At 37.3% G+C, this 16,999-nt stretch overlaps 1 non-coding gene across 1 annotated transcript; it reads left to right on the forward strand.

The window, feature by feature from the left end:
- Nucleotides 1-16,631: 16,631 nt before the first annotated feature.
- Nucleotides 16,632-16,719, forward strand: MIR1289 (microRNA mir-1289). The gene has a single exon (NR_032950.1). It is a non-coding gene; the product is annotated as a microRNA mir-1289 (primary transcript).
- The last annotated feature ends 280 nt before the right edge of the window (nt 16,720-16,999 follow it).

Here is a 16,999-nt window from a genome sequence, read left to right on the forward strand (position 1 = left end):
TAGACTTTAAGTCAAAAATGGTAACAAGAGACAAAGAAGGTCATTATTTAACGGAAAAGGGGTTAATTCATCAAGAAGATATAACAATCATAAATCTATATATGCAACCAACATCAGCACACCTAAATATATTTAAGTAAATGCCAACAGATCTGAAGGGAGAAATACACAACACAGTAATAGTAGAGGACTTCGATACTCCACTCTCAAAAATGGATAGATTATTCACACAGAAAATCAACACGGAAATATTGGACTTGACCCATGTTTTAGACCAAATGGACTTAACAGACATATACAGAATATACAATATTATATTATATAATATTATAGAGTGCATATGTGGAATCATTGCAGAAATTTCTATTGGACTGGAACAAGGTATATTTGACAAAGGTTCAAAAGTAATTCAGTGGAGGAAGGATAGCTTTTCAAGAAATAGTGCTGGAGCAATTGGGCATCCACTGGTAAAAAAATATATACGTAATAAAAATAAAACAATTAACTTGGACCTAAACCTTACAATTTATATAAAAATGAGCTAAAATGGATCATAGACTTGTGTAAAGTATAAAAGTATAAAATTTTTGAAGAAAAATGAGAAAAATCTTCAGAATCTAGGGACAAGCAAAAAGTTCTTAGAAATGACACCAAAACAAAATCCAACAAAGGAAAAATTGATCAAATTTGACCTCATCAAAAATTAAAAACCTTTGCTCTGTGAAAGCTCATATGAAGAGGTTGAAAAGATAAGGTAGAGTGGGAGAAAATATTTGCACACCATACGTCTAACAGAGGACTAATATCTAAAATATTTAAGGACTCCTCAAAACTCAAGATTAAAAACAAATAAACCAATTAGAAAATGAGCAAAAGAATTGAAAAGTTATTTTACCCAAGAGGATATACAGATGGCAAATGGAATTTTTCTGTATCTTGAATATATCACCATCAATATCCTGGTTGAGATATTGTATTGTAGTTTTATGAGATGTTACCATTGGGAGAAACTGGGTAAAAGTGTAGCTGGCATCACTCTGTGTTACTTCTTTTCTTCTTTTTTTTAAACAACAGCTTTATAGAGATATAATTCACATATCATAAATTTTTAAATTAAAAAATGTACAAGTGACTTTCAGTGGCTTTTAGTAGATTCACAAAGTTATACAACCATCACTACTACCTAATTCCAGAAGACTTTTATCACCCTGAAAAGAAATCCTGTTCCTATTAAGTACTCACTCCCCATCCCCATCACCTCAGCCCCTTGCAACCACCAATTTGCTTTCTGTCCTATGGATTTGCCTACTCTGGATAGTTCATATAAATAGAATCACACGATATATGACCTTTTGTGTCTGATATCTTTCACCTAACATAATATTTTTGAGGTTCATGTGCCTTGTAGCTTGTATCAGTACTTCATTCCTTTTCATGGCTGAATAATATGCCATTGTATGGATACACTACATTTTATTTATTCATCAGTTGATGAATATTTTGGTTGTTTCCACTTTTTGAATAATGCTGTCATGAGCGTTTCTATACAGATTTTCGTGTAGACACATTTTCAATTCTCTTGGGTATATACAGATGAGAGGAATTGCTGGATCATATTGTAACACTATGTATAGCATTTTGAGGAATTCTGTATTATTTATTACAACTGCATATCAATCTACAATTATCTCAAAATAAAAAGTTTAATTATTAAACAGTAAGTTGTTGAACGTTAAAGAATAGTTGATTCAATTTTTAGAAAATAACAAGCAAATGTGTATGTCATTGGGTACATGTAAACTAAGTTCTTGATCACTGTTTGTCAAACTTGGCTGCATACTAGAATCGCTGAAAATCTTTTAAAAATCCTGAGTCAGAGGCCACAACCCATGTTGACTAAATATGATCTTTACAGGTAGAATACAGACATCAATATTTTCAAAGCTTCCTAGGTGATTCTAATTTGCAGCAAAGTTTGATAAATACTGTAATAGATGATACATACAAAATTTTATTAATGTCATTGTGTGATAATGTATATAATTATATCTAATCATATTATAGGTAATTTACATATTCCATTTTTCACACTCTGTTGTTATTTAAATTTCTTACAACTTGTGTATGTTACATGTGCAATCCCCCCAAAGTAAGGCTATTTCCATTTTAAAAACAATTTACTGTTGTGATATAAGTCCAGAAATATTTACTAAAACAAGTATAGGAACCTATGCAGTAATTTTTTAATTTTATTATATAATTTCTATTTTTACTACTTGTGAAATAAGAGAGATCTTATATACCTCTTTTGTATAATCTCCTCTGTTCATAACATTCAGATATTGCTGTACTTTCTTCTGAATTTTCACAGTTCTTGTTTGAACCTATAAATACTAGTCAGGACTCATAATTCTAAGTGATAGAAATCCAACGCAAACTAGCTTAAACAAAAAATTGGACTTTAAAATCTTCAATAAAATATTGGCAAATTCAGTCCAGCAATATATAACAAGAAGAATACACCATGACCAAGGATGGTTTGTCCCAGGAATACAAGGCTGGCTCAATATTTAAAGAATCAGTCAGTATACTCCATCATATTAACAAACTAAAGAAAACTACATAATCATATCAATTAAAGCAGAAAAAGCACTTGACAAAATTCAACACCTATTCATGAGAAAAACTCTTAGCAAACTAGGAACAGAAGGGAAGTTCCTTAAACTAATAAAAGGCATCTGCAAAAAACCAACAGTTAAACTCATACTTACTTGTGAAAGACTGAATTCTTTGCTCCCAAGACTGGCAATGAGGCAAGGATATCCACGCTCATCACTCTTATTCAACATTATTCTGGAAGTCCTAGCCAGTGCAATAAGGCAAGCAAAAAAGACATACATATTAGAAAGCAAGAAATAAAATTGCCCCTATTTGCAGATGACATGATTGTCTGCATAGAGAATCCCAGGGAATCTACAAAAATTTCCTAGTACTAATAAGTTAGTTTATCAAGGTTCTAGGATACAAGGTCAACCTACAAAAATAACTTGTATGTCTACATATAAGCAGTGAATAATTGAAAACTGAAATTCAAAGTAATCATTTACAATATGTCAAAAAAATTGAAATACCTTGGTATAAATCTAACAAAACATGTGTAGGATTAGTATACCGAAAACTACAAAATGCTTATGAAAGAAATCAAAGTAGACCTAAATAAATGAGAGATAGACCATGTTCATGGATTGGAATACTCACTATAGTTAAGATCTCAATTTTGAATAAATCTATAGATTTAATGCATTACCAATAAAAATCCAAGCAGGACTTTTTGTAGATACAGACAAGCTGATTCTAAATTTATGGAAAAGGAAATAGAATAGCCAATTATTTACAGAAAAGAAGAAAGTTGAAAGCGTTATGCATTGCCCAATTGTAAAACATAGTACAAAGCTACATTGATCAAGTCAATATGGTATTGGTGGTGGCACAGACACATAGAACAATAAAATAGAATAGAGAACTCAGAAACAGACCCACACAAATCGGGCCAATTGATTTTTACAAAAATGCAAAGGCGATTTAATATAATAGTAAGGACAGTTTTTTTCAACAAATGGTATTGGAACAATTGGACATCCATATGCCAAAAAAAAAAAAAATAATCCTTAGCATACACCTCACACCTTACCCACAAATTAACTCAAAATGGATCATAAATGTTAAGTAAACATAAAACAATAAAAAATTTAGAAGAACTCATAGGAGAAAATCTTTGTGATCTCGAGTTAGACAAAGAGTTCTTTAATAAGAAACCAAAAGCACAATCCATAAAAGAAAAAAATGATAATAAGACCTCATCAAAATAAAAAATTTTTACTCTACAAAGATACTGTTAAGAAAATGAAAAGACAAGCTATAGATTCTTAGAAAATATTTGCAAATCACATATCCAACAAAAGACTTTCTTTAAAAACTTTTAAAACTCAGCAATAAGGAAGTAAGCAAAAATGGGCAAAAGATATGAACAGACGCTTCATCAAAGAGGACATAAAGGACAAATAAACACATGAAAAGTTATTCAACATCATAATCCACTATGGAAATGCAAATTAAATCACAATAAGATATCACTATACATATATTAGAATGGCTTAAAAACAACAACAAAAAAGACTGACAATACCAAGTACTGGGTAGTATGCATGGCAAATGGAACTCTAATTCATCGCTGGAAGGAGTGTTAAAAGGTACAATCACTGTGGAAAACATAATAAAGTTAAATTTATACTTACCATACGACCTAGCAATTCCACTTTAGGTATTTACCCAAGTGAAATGACATTTATGTTTGCACAAAACTCTATATGTGAATCTTTATAGCAGCTGTGTTAATAATCACCAAAAACTGGAAACAACTCAAATGGGAGAATGGATAAACAAATGGTGTACATCTAAACAATAGAATACTACTCAGTAATATGAAGGTATGAACTATTAGTACATGCTACAACTTGGATGAATTTCAAAGGCATTATCCTGAATGTAAGAAACAGGTCTTAAAAAGTTACATTTGTATGGTTCCATTTATGTAACATTCTGGAAAAGATTAAAACTATAGGAATAAAGAACAGGTCAGTAGTTGCCAGGGATAAGGGGTCTAGAGAGGGTTTGACTATAAAGGGGTAGCATGAGAGAGGGAATTTTTGGGGGTGATGGAATTGTCCTCATATCGTGATTGTAATGGTAGTTACCTGACTATATACATATTTAAAACTCATAGAACTATGAACCAAAAATAAGTCAATTTTACTGTATGTAAATTGTAAAAATAACTTTTTTAAATGAGACTTTAGTGGTTCTGGGAATACTGACTTCAGGAATGGTTAAACCCAGGGACTTAAACAATGTCAGCAAGAGTTAGCCTTGCTCCAATTCTTGTCTCTCTTACTCCTGCCTGGATTTATTCTAAGTCTGGCCTTCCCTTTGATGAGACTGACTGTCATTGGACCAACTTGGGTCTAACGTCCATCCTGGAATTATGGACTGTTCCAGCTTGTGGCCAGAGGAATGGAATATGCTGATTGGCTGGTCTTGGGTCATGTGCCCACCTCTAGTGGAATGAGCCTAAGTGAGGGTCAAACATGGACTGAGAATATGAGAGATATTGTTCTCCAAAGAAAAATCAAGCTGCTGTTACTAGAATAAAGACAATATATGCTAGACAGACAGAAACTATAGATGTCTCTGGCTTCCACTTGGCATTTCTTTAATTCTGGATTATAATATACTTTGTTGTCTATGTGATACCTTACCCATAAACTGTAAATTCTTTGAAACCAAGGATGCTGCCTTATTTTTCTTTTTAGCATCCAACGCCATACATGTTTTCTTCTACATGGTAGGTGCCCAATAGTATTAGTAGCATGCATGAACGATAGAATGACTGATAACTAAGCATTTATGAGTATGTTTATGAAACTATATACTTGTGTATACATCAAAAGCCTCTAAGGGCACTTTATTTCATGTTTCTCTGCAACTACATTAATAGCCACATTCTTGTTTAATCTTGCTCCTCTCTACTGAGGTTTTAACATGTACAGCTTGGTTTTCCAACAACGGCAAATCAATCATTACATCATCATCCATCATGTCTGAGTTCTCAGTAATGAAGGTGTCTTTCTTTCCACATTAGCAATTTGGGTGGGCATAAGAGCCATGAAGATGTATGACAGAAGACTGGAGAATTGGATTAAAAAGCAAGATTCCATTTTCTGGGTCCCTCTTCACTGCAGGAATTTTGTTGATCCACAGAATGAAGGGGCCAATTGTTTGGAAGCTTTTTCTTCAAGCTCTCAGAAGAAAATTGAACTGAAATCATTTTTTGCTGTATTACTGGAATAGCAGAGAACTAGGAAAAGCAACCAAAAACAATGAATTATTTGGAAGTTATTAAAGGAAATAATTTATCCACCTAAGATCATATTTGTAGCAGGTGTGAGGTCCAAATTAATTGTTCTAAAGTACCACCATTTAGGTGCGCTCATTGCCACTGCCAACAAGGCCCCACATGATTTGGCCCTTGCATCTCTCTCTCCCTTACCATTTTCCACTCCTCCAGGTCTTAGCAAGCTCCATCCACAGTAGCCTTTTGCCTATTTCTCAGACTTAACAGGTATTTCCCACCTCAGGGTCTTTGCAGCTACAAACCCTGAACCTCTAGCTCAGTGTTCTTAACCTGGGCACTATTGACATTTTTGGCTTGATGATTCTTTGTTGTGAGGGGACTGTCTTGTGTGTTATACGATGTCTAGCAGCATCCTGGGCCTCTATGCAGTAGATGCCACTAGTACGCCCCCTACCCCTTAGATGTGACCACCAAAAATGTCTCCAGACATTTCCAAATGCCCCCCATGGGGCAAAATCACCCTCAGTTGAGATCACTGCTCTTGCTGGAATTATTTCCTTTAACTCTTGGTGTGGCTGTTCCACTTTTATCCCTCTGAGCTCAGCTTCAGAGACACTTCCCCTAACCACTCTAGCCAACTGGTCACTTTCTATCATTGCACCCTCTCCCCTTCACAGTAAATTATCACATTGTGTATGGGTGCAGTTTTGTTGGTTTATTGACTCCATTGGAGTAGAAGCCTCATGCAGACAGGAAGCTCTCATATGTGCACTGCTGACCCCTGGGCCCCTGGAACATGGAACAGAACATGCACACAATTACAGATCAATACATACAATTAAATATGTTGGGTTAATGAACAAAAGAGGGACGGCTTTGCCACCAGGGCTTTTACCAGCTCAGTCATTGGCATTTCCACTCCTGAGGGTTTCTACTTCCTAATCTCCCTCATTGTCTCTGTTTTGGACTTAGTAGGAACAGCAAATATAGGAATTATTCCTCAGATTGACCCTGCCTTTCCTGCCTCCATTCTTCTCCTCATATCACTTCTTAAGCCTGCATGTCTTCTGCCTCATTTTTACCCAATGTTATTTTTACCAGGTTTGAAGACCTAACTTAAATTTCACTTCCCTCCATGAGCACTGAATGTCATGGCACAGACGCCATTTCTTACCTAACTTACTGCCAAGTTAGCGCACGCTTTCTCTCTCTCTCTTCCTCCCCTTCCCTTTCATTCATTCATCAAGCACCTTAGAATCTGCTCAGACGGGGAGAGAGACTGAGATAAGGTTTCTGACCTCAGAGTCCTTACAGCCCTACCAAGGAGACATACGGTAGGCAGCTAATTATTACACGATGGTTAATATTTGTATTGTGAATAGAGTGTACAAGGAAAATCCCAGTGGACCTGGGAAGGCTTTGAGAAACATCTTCCACATTGTGCTCTATTATAGGTGCTCATATATGTAGATTTCTGTCCCCTTGTAGATTTTCAGGTGCTTCAGGATAGAGATTTTATATTTTCATTATTTTCGTCTCTGTAGGGTTCCCTCCCCAGCACTCAGCATGGGGTTTTTAACACAGCAGACACCCAATAATTGCTTATGGAATCAGTGAATAAATAGTTTGTTTTTAAAATACTGATATGAAGAGTATCTTTTTTTCCTCCTCTCATTTGAATAGAAAACACATTTTTCGTCACTTTACTTAGCATAAGGGCATCTCTACTGGGAAACAAATAAAAAAGCTTTTTAATTTATTTGATCCCTCAAAAGACATAATGGGAACTTGAAATTGATAGGAAGTCAGGTGCCTGAATGGGGAGCACATGGAAAGAAACAGACAAATATTAAAAGTAATTCAAGTAGAAGAGGACTGTTGAACTGGAAAACTATTAACCGTGTTAATCAGTTTCCACTGTGAACTGTTAACACGCAGAACAATGCTGAAAGTACCTGGAAGGCACATTTGTGAAGTCAGGAAGCCACAACAAACACTTTTCTTTTTGTCTGTCAGCTTCGGAAAACAGAATAAATAAAAGCTTTTATTTAAATGCGAAAAAGCGGTGGTTTCGGTTTAGTTTACATAGTCGTGTGATTTATACATTTCCAAATTGTTCCATATGGCTAAAAATAGAGGATCTGAATTTGTAGTTCACAAGTTATGTTAACAGGAGAGTTTCTTTTCTCAACCTCAAGATGGATGCATTCCTCTTGGCTTGTGTTCTGAGCGCTGAAAGTCAGGGCATGAAGAACCCGCTGAGATTCAGACGTGCGGGCTAGCCAGGCAGATGGTGAGAAAAGAGGGTTTTTATTTCAACATAGTCATAGAAACACGTGGTGCTTGCTGTGACTGACGATGACACAAAGACAGTTAATCCAGAGTGCTGGGGAAAGCAGAGCAGGGAAACCCATCAGAGGTAATGAGGACTAGAAGTGAAGAGACAGGTCATGGATAACATCAAATTCCGCTTTGCCAAGCAGAAAGTCTGGCACCAAGCAGAGGAATAGGGATGCTGGCCTCAGAATACTTATTTAAATGCCCTGAACTGTCACTTTTAAACAAAAGATCAGCTAGAAGGCAAAACAAACTTCCCCCAAAATGATCTAGCATCAATGGGAAAAGAGCTTAGAGAGATGCAACATCTAGCTAGGCTCCCTGTGCTGTTCCCATCTGCTAATAATAAAGGGAGGCATTATTATCTCTATTTTGTGGGTGAAGAAAAAGGCTCAGAGAGGTGAAGTGACTTGCTGAAAGCCACACAAGCTAGTAAGTTGCAAAAGCAGAATTCAAAGGCAGTTCTTTCTGGCTCCATAGCGCATATAGTCAGTCCATCTACACACTTGCTGCTCAAATGGTGGTCCCAGCAGCATCAGTATTTTCTGGGAGATCAATAGGAATGAAGAACCTCAATCCAGACATGCAAAATCAGAATCTGCATTTTAACACAATCCTCAGATGATTCATAGGCTTGTTAAAATTTGGGAAATATGGTCTCGGATCTCAATCCTTGCTATACGTTAGAATCACTGGGAGTGACTTTAAAACTGAAGATACCAGAGCCCACCCCAGAACAATTATATCAGATTCTCTGGGGGTGGAGTCTGGACGTTGGTAGTAGTTTCAGCTCCCCAGGTGACTCTAATTCTTAGCATGGCACTGTCTGAGGCTCCTTCACAAGGCTGTTTAGGGCAGAGTGATTAGGAGGTAGAGAAGGCCTCTTTTCAGGCCTTTATGGAGCACTTGCCTTTTTTCAAGCCAGTTAGTTCAATTTAGTGGCTCTCCACCCTTGCTCTACCGGAACCACCCAGCAGCTTTTAAAAATCCTGATGTGTAGACCATACCTCATACAAATTAAATCAGGAGCTCTGGGCAAGGGACCCTGGCATCTGGAATTTGTAAAGCTCCAGGTGTTTCCCACGTGGAGCCAGAGTTGAAAACCCCCACTCCAGTTAGATTCTCTGGGACCTGAATCTCATCCGTTCTTCAGCAACAAATGGCAGTTTGCAGGAAATACAGGGAATAGAAGAACAAGCAAAATAATGCCATGGGGAAGCAATCAGCCAAATCAAGAAGGAGGGACAATCCAGTTTCTCTAATAAACATGTCAATGGCATTAAAGTTGTTCACATTGTTTTTACAACAAAAAGTTTTATTTTTTAATCTTTGGGGGTGAAGCCCAGGAATCTGCATTTTAACCCTGTCCTCAGGGGATCCTGGTGAATAATTAAATCTTGAGGACTTCTGCTCCATATCAGAATTCATTATGCTCCTGGGCTTCTTCAGTTCCCACTCAAGTGGGTTCCAGTACTGAAAGCATAATTCTTCTCAGCTTGCCAATAGCATTTGGAGGGGCTAAATTTTTTCTGGGATTGTCTAGACCTGCACTGCCCAATACAGAAAGCATCAGCCACATGTGGCTGGTCCAAATTGAGATGTTCTATAGACTGTAAAATATACACCAGATTTCAAAGACTTAGTACAGGAAAAAATAAGTAAAATCTCTCATCAATAATTTTTATATTGATTACATGGTAAAATATAATACTTTAGACATATTGGGTTAGATAAAATCTCTTTAAATTAATTTCTTTCTTTTTTGTAAGATGTCTACTAGAATTCATAAATTACATATGTGGCTCATATTATATTTCTATTTAACAGCGTAGCTCTAGGGCTTTGCTACTCAAAATGTGGTCCACTGACCAAAGCAACAGCATCCTCTGGGAGCTTTTTAGAAATGTGGTACTGATTAGACTCTGCATTTGACCAAAGTCCTTGTGCCTCTGCCTGCCTCTCAGGCTCTCATCCTTTACTTTTTGCACCGTCTGAGCCCCCGTGGCTCAAAGAGCCTCAGTAGACCCCTTTAGTCCATTCTCCTGCTTCAGGCAGCATTGCATTCAAATTCTCTAAGTACATCATCATCATCATCATCATCATCATGGTCAAGCTATCCACCTTTTTGTGCAGAGCCAGGAAACAGAAAATTTCCTCCACTTTTAACTTCTTTCCTGCAATTTGAATCTTTTGATTTCCGGCTCTGTTCTCAATCGCTGTAGAATGCCAGTTACTATTTTTCTTTTTCCTTAGTATTTCCTCTTCTAGGCCTTCTTTAGATTTTGTTTTCCTTTTCTCAGCTAATTCCATCCTTGTCTGGTAGGACCCATCTCCCAGCCCTTCCCATTCATGGTCAGCCCCTTTTCGGAGGCACGCTGTCCCCCCAAACAAATTCATTAACTGCTGAGGTGTCACCAGCCTGTTCTTTATGGTAAATCTGAAAGTGGCTGGTGCCAGGCAGATCATTTGGAGACAGGGCCTTGATAAATGTTCCTGTCTTTGGAAGGTCAGACAAAAGAAAAAAGAATAGGGAGGAGCTGACATCCTTTGAGACCAGACAGGAAACCGTAAAGTGAAGCACTTTTGCCTGGAATGGAGCAAGGAGAGCATGCAGGAACTTAGCAACTCTAATTTTGGCTCTTTCATTTGCTTCCACACAAACTCAGGAAAAATCACCAAGCCCAACTGCCCCAAGCTCCTCCAGTTAGTAGGGACAATGTTTGTCTTCTTCCCCACAGGGGATTTTTAAAGACTGGGATAAAAAACAAATAAAAATCAGCACTCTTAAAAAATAAAAATAAGCCAGTTTCCTAGTTCATGGGCAACATTTATTTCAACGTGGGCCATGACAATTATTCCCCAATTTGGGATTTCTAAGTGCCCTTTATTGGTCAAATGGATAACACCTCCATTTTGAAAAGCTAAATAGTTCTTTGAACAAGTCGTTAGTCTAGAACACCTCACTGACATAAACCAGCTCATAAAATCCATTACATTGATTTGGTGACTCAGGGACCCTCACTTCCACAAGTAAAATGAGCAATTTAATACTCAACAGAGAGCTCCTTCGTGACAAAGAGGAAATTTGAGTGCTATTATGCCCGTGTTAAAGCTAGAGATATTCAGTGGTGGAAATCTTTGGTTACTGGAAACAAATTCCTTTTTACTAAAGGGATCTATCTCATAGAAAAAGCACTCCTATAAAGTTCCCAGTGCTTTTTTCTTTCACTTCTAATTTTGAAAAATTTGCTTCATCTCCCAAGGCTCTTCTTAGCTCGGCTCAAATTGAACCCAAGCCTCTGAAAGCTAAGCGTTATCACCACCATCTAACGTTTTCCTGCAAAAAAGTGTTAAAAACAGTTGCGTTCCCTCCACAGTGTGATAAAATTCCATTGCCCTTAATATTTATGTTTTACCCTTTAAAAATTAACCATATTCTGAATTTCTAAAACACTTTCCTTCTACTAATTAATATCACAGTTTGGAAAGTGGCTTTTTATTCTTTTCTCCAGGCAAACAAGCTGAGAGTTTAAGTGATTTACTCTTTCTGAGAGAGGAGGTCACAGACAGAATTTCAGGATTTGAATCTGTACAAAGACCATTAAGGCAATTTTTCAGGGATTTAACAAATACCCACCTGGGGATGTTAAACTACCTTCGAAGAAAGTAACTGTTGGCCCACATTGAGGCCTACAAGCAATCCCATGGATTTTAAAGGTAAGGAAGATCTATATGAGGTGGCGTGACTTCTCTCCCACGAAGCAGCCATATGGAAGGCAAGTGGCCCAGTGAGAACAATAGCTGACATTTCCTGAGCACTGACAATGTGCAGGAGACTTTACTTACATGATCTTATTATCTCTCCAATACTTTGAGGTGCGTATCTTATCATCTCTATTTCACAAATTAAAAAATAAAAACCTTAGAGAGATGTAATAACTTGTCTAAGGTCAACGGCTAAAATTTGAACCAAGAATGTGAAGCTAAAAACTCAAGTTGTAACCAATACCCTCTTGATGTTAACCCTGTGATTATATCTGCTGAAGTCATTCACCTTCTTAAAACCAAATATCTATATGCACTCTGGTTCATTTACAGGATGTACCAGTCATAATGATTTCTTATTTAAATTTGAAAGCCTAGCAGATTAAATCTTACTGACTTCAAAGTTTACATTATTAAAACAAGACATGCTACATCATTATTTCTATTTCTCAGTTGTAAGTTGCATCTTAGAACAGAATAAATAATTTGGGGATAAAATGAATGACAGAGGCATTGATCAATTAAGAGTATTGAGAACTCATTTTTAAATCAGCAAAAGCAACAAGCTAGGTTTAGGGAGTATCTGTATCCATTTCTACTTCTATCTATTTATTTTTTTAAATACCATGATTGCTTTATTTTCAGTAAAAAGAAAGGGCTAGAAGTTATCCAGGATATTGCATACTTGATTGTAAATTCATTTTATTTAAATACAGACAGTTCTAATTTCCTCCACTATACTTTGTTTCTCCTACTCTATTTCTCAGAGATTTTTGTTTTAAACCTTAAAAAAATTACTAATATCATTTTAAAATATAGGTATCTATTAGCATGAAGCTCATCAGTATCTTATTACCTATGATAACAGTAGAGCTTTTTGTGGTAGTCGTACAGTACTAGCATACTACAGGATACTAGAGAGTAGTAGAATACTTTTGTCTATTTGATATTTACATATGAAGGTCTCATCTTTCAACCCTTGGCTAAATGTTACTTTATCATTTAGACCTTGCTTGTTGCTTTCTTACTTTTGCTTCCCAAAATCAGCAGATTTTTTTTTTTTAAAGTTTAGACATTATAAAATGGCTAATTTTGATTGAATTAGGTACCCTGACTTTTTTTTCCCTCACAGTGTTGTGTTAACATTTGAATTAATGACTAACATTAAAATTCTGGAAGTTTTACACACATATACATATTTCCCCCTTCTCTTGAAAAATCAGGAGGTCTAGGTATACTGAGCCATATTCCCTCATACAACTTGGTAGTGAATGCCTGCTTTATTTAAAATTTTTTTTATTATTATTATTTTCTTGTGAGGACGATTGGCCCTGAGCTAACATCTGTGCCAATCTTCCTCTATTTTATGTGGGATGCCACACAGTGTGGCTTGACCAGTGGTGCTAGGTCCATGCCTGGTTTCTGAACCTGCGAACCCCAGGCTGCCAAAGCAGAATGTGCAAACGTAACCACTATGCCACCAGGCCGGCCCGGTGAATGTCTGCTTTAGACAGGTTAAGTACTCCACATTTCACCAGTCCCCACTCTTCCTTCTTCTCTCATCTACCAACTCTCTTCTGTTGCACTTGGGTTTGTCATTGACTGTCTCCTCCATCCTGCTCCACCACATCTGTTATTCTTAATGTCTATAGCAAAACCTGGCACCTAGTAAGTGCTTGATAAATATTTATTTCAAGAATTTGGAGAAGATAGAACAAATTCCATTTGGCTTGCAAAGATAAGGCTTAAATAAGTGCCTTTTGGAGGTTTTAAAATATGTCCACAAATTATTTGGTACTTCTCCCTATAAAAAGTGGAGACTAATTCCCTTCCCCTTGAGTGGGAGACAGAGTTAATCACTCACTTCTAGTGAATAGAATGTGGCAGTGGCAGTATGTGTGATTCTTGACTTTGTATCTTAAAATATATTGCCACTTTCCCCTTGCTATCTTTTGGATCACTCACTCTGGTGACAGCCAGCCTCAATATCCTGAGGACACTCAAGCAGTCTTATAGAGAGAGTCACACACATGGCAATGAACTGAGGTTTCCTGTCACCAGCCAGCATCATCCTGCTAGGCATGTGCATGGGTCACCTTGGAGGTGGACCCACCAGCCCTAGCCAAGCCTTCAAGTGACTGTAGCTCCAACTCCATCTTAACAGTAAACTCATAAGAGACCCTGAGCCAGAAGCACCCAGCTAAGCCACTCCTGAATTCCCGACCCATGGGATCTGTGAGAGAATCAACACTTGTTTTCTTAAGCCATTAAGTTTTGGGATAACATTATGCAGCAATAGATAACTAATATGTGCCTCAAATTAGCCTAATAACTTTAGTTTTTCACAATTCATGTGTTCTTTTTGATGGATATTGATAACCTCCAATAATTAGGGTAAGTGAGGGCTCATGTTCTTCTTCCTGACAATATTACTGAATGAAAAAACAGTGGCAAGTCGCAGACCTAATTCTGCCACGCAAAGAAGCAGGCTCAAAACAATCGCATGTCCACTCTGTGAACTCAGTGAAGTCCCAGTTCTTTGTCCATTTAGGCCCTTTGATAGCATTTTGTGTGAAAGACTTGTTCTGAGACAAATGTGACCATGTTGCAATGGCAGGATATGCTAACCTTCTAGTTCAATCAGATGAAAGAATCCTCCAGTAAGTAAGTTGAGACGACACAGAACTGAACTGAGTTATAAACTTTAGGTGTCACTCAGAAGGCGTTCGGCTTCTGGGCTCACCAGATAATTATACCTCATCCATGCTAGAAGGAAGATGCCTGTACAAAATTTCCTGCCAACTCCACATCATTTCACACATGAAAACTTATTTTTAACATCTCTTATGCTAATTAATAAAACTTCTGGTGCGGATTCAGATGGGGATATTTGAAGCTCTTGGGGAAGGGGCTTCTCTGGGGTGTCGATTCCTGACTGCGATCCTTCAGATGCTGACCGCGTGTGGATTCTTGATTGGGGCACTTTGAGTGGTAATTCACCACACCTAGGGTGGTGCACAGACAGAACGCATATGTCTTAATGTCTCTTAATGTCTCTATGGACGTATTTTGAACCAAGTTATAGACAATATGAAAAAAAGAGATGTTGTTTGGGAAATTACCTTGATACAATGATAGCCTCCAAATAAGCGATCAGGCGAGCTAACTCAGAGGTTACTTAACTGAAAGGCTCACAAACCAAATTAAGATGTTCAAATCATATGGTTTATTGAAGCATTTTAAAACAAACATTGCAAAGCAAGGGGGAAGAGATGGCATAGGTTAACACACTTAATATAGGGTGAGGCCCACCCTATCTGAATTCTGGGGATATTTATGTATTCTCTCTCTCTGCCACATCAGTCTTCCCAGTGATGGTGTGTTTACGAGGACCAGAAGTGAGGTTTGAGCAAGGCACCCAACATACGAAAGGTCCCTGGACCATAACACTTGTTCTATTGGAGACACATCTGCGAGTACCCCTGGTCAACATCTGTAGCTTGCCGAAGGGCTAGATGAGCAGCCAGCGGTGTTTCTTGGGCAGAAAACCCAGAACCAAGATGACTGTCACTAATAGGAACCAATTTAACACCTTGTAGATTGAATATTGCATGATTTATGTACTTGGGGGCAACCGTTGTGTTAATGTAATTTCCTACACAACATCGCTTTTGAAAACCTTGTCCTTTCTGTGTATAGCAGGGATATTTGGTGCCTCTTGGTTTTTCCATCCCTTCCTACCTATGTTTGGCACATGGATTCCTCTACTTAGTTTATCTGTGTCTAATGTGTCTCATAAGCTACTTGCTTCTATGTTTAATTTCATCTCTTCTCCCTATTGGCTTCTCTCATTTTCCATCGCAGAATTGAATAATCTTAAATAATACAGCAAACACACATTACAAGAGATTATCATAGAATTAAGAGGTTTTCAAAAAAAATATTGGTTTTAGAAATGCTGATGGAACTTATCATATAAAATTCATTTAGCTTATCTATCTTTGGAAATAGCCAAGGGAAAAATCTGGGCTTTTTCGGTGCTTTGTTTATGTAGGGATTTTACCTCTAAAAGAGAGGGCTTTGAGGAAAGCAGACATTGCAGAATTAAATTCTAAGTGGGTTTGTGCAAATGAAAATTGGAGACTGGCTAATTCAATTAATTTCTATTCATGCCATCAGTGAAACAGGAACTCCGAGCATCGGATCAGATGCAAGAAATCAAGTGAAGCAGCATGCAGGAAGCCAACGGCTTTCCCAGAATCCCAGCCCCGACAACCACCAGAATATTTTTGGTTGAGTTGTGTCGATCAGCTCAGCACCAAGACCTATGGTTCATTTATGAGGCTGTACCTGCCATAGAACACATTCCACAAGGGGGAGCCGATTTGCCTAAATGAGTGAGTTATTTCACTTCATAAATCACTCTGCTGGTAATTCACCTGTTTTTCTTGAAACTCGGAGCTCTTTCAGCCACCTTTGACAATTCTGAATTGAACATAAAAACAGGCTCCCTTGGAGTGAAAGAGAACAGTAAGAGTGGAAAGCAGTTACAAGTAAGTTTTACTAATACAGAATCTTATAAATGGGTCCCCATTATGAGGTTCAACTGGGCAGTTTATTAAAATGTGCATTTCTTGGACTTACCCCAGATCTAATCTGTTGAACTAAAATCTCAGAGGCTGGAGTCCAGGAATCTGCATTTTTAACAAGCTACATAAGAGGTTCTTCTGCCCATTGAAGTTTTATCAACAGAACTATGGAATTATTTTAACAACACTTGCAAGGACAGAGTTGCCTTGTGTAGATTTGCATAGAAGTCAAAGCCCTTTCTTATAAGTTCACCTGTTCACATTTAGAACCACAAATGGATGTAGCTGAAGTGTAATGAATATATTTTCCATCCTTATTAATAAGGATGGTAAGACAGTGGACCAATTTTTTAAAAACCTCATCAGTAACACCTGTAGAATATTTAGACTATTTGGA

This window comes from Equus caballus, chromosome 16 (genome assembly GCF_041296265.1).
Source record: "Equus caballus isolate H_3958 breed thoroughbred chromosome 16, TB-T2T, whole genome shotgun sequence".
In the NCBI taxonomy this organism is placed as follows: domain Eukaryota; kingdom Metazoa; phylum Chordata; class Mammalia; order Perissodactyla; family Equidae; genus Equus; species Equus caballus.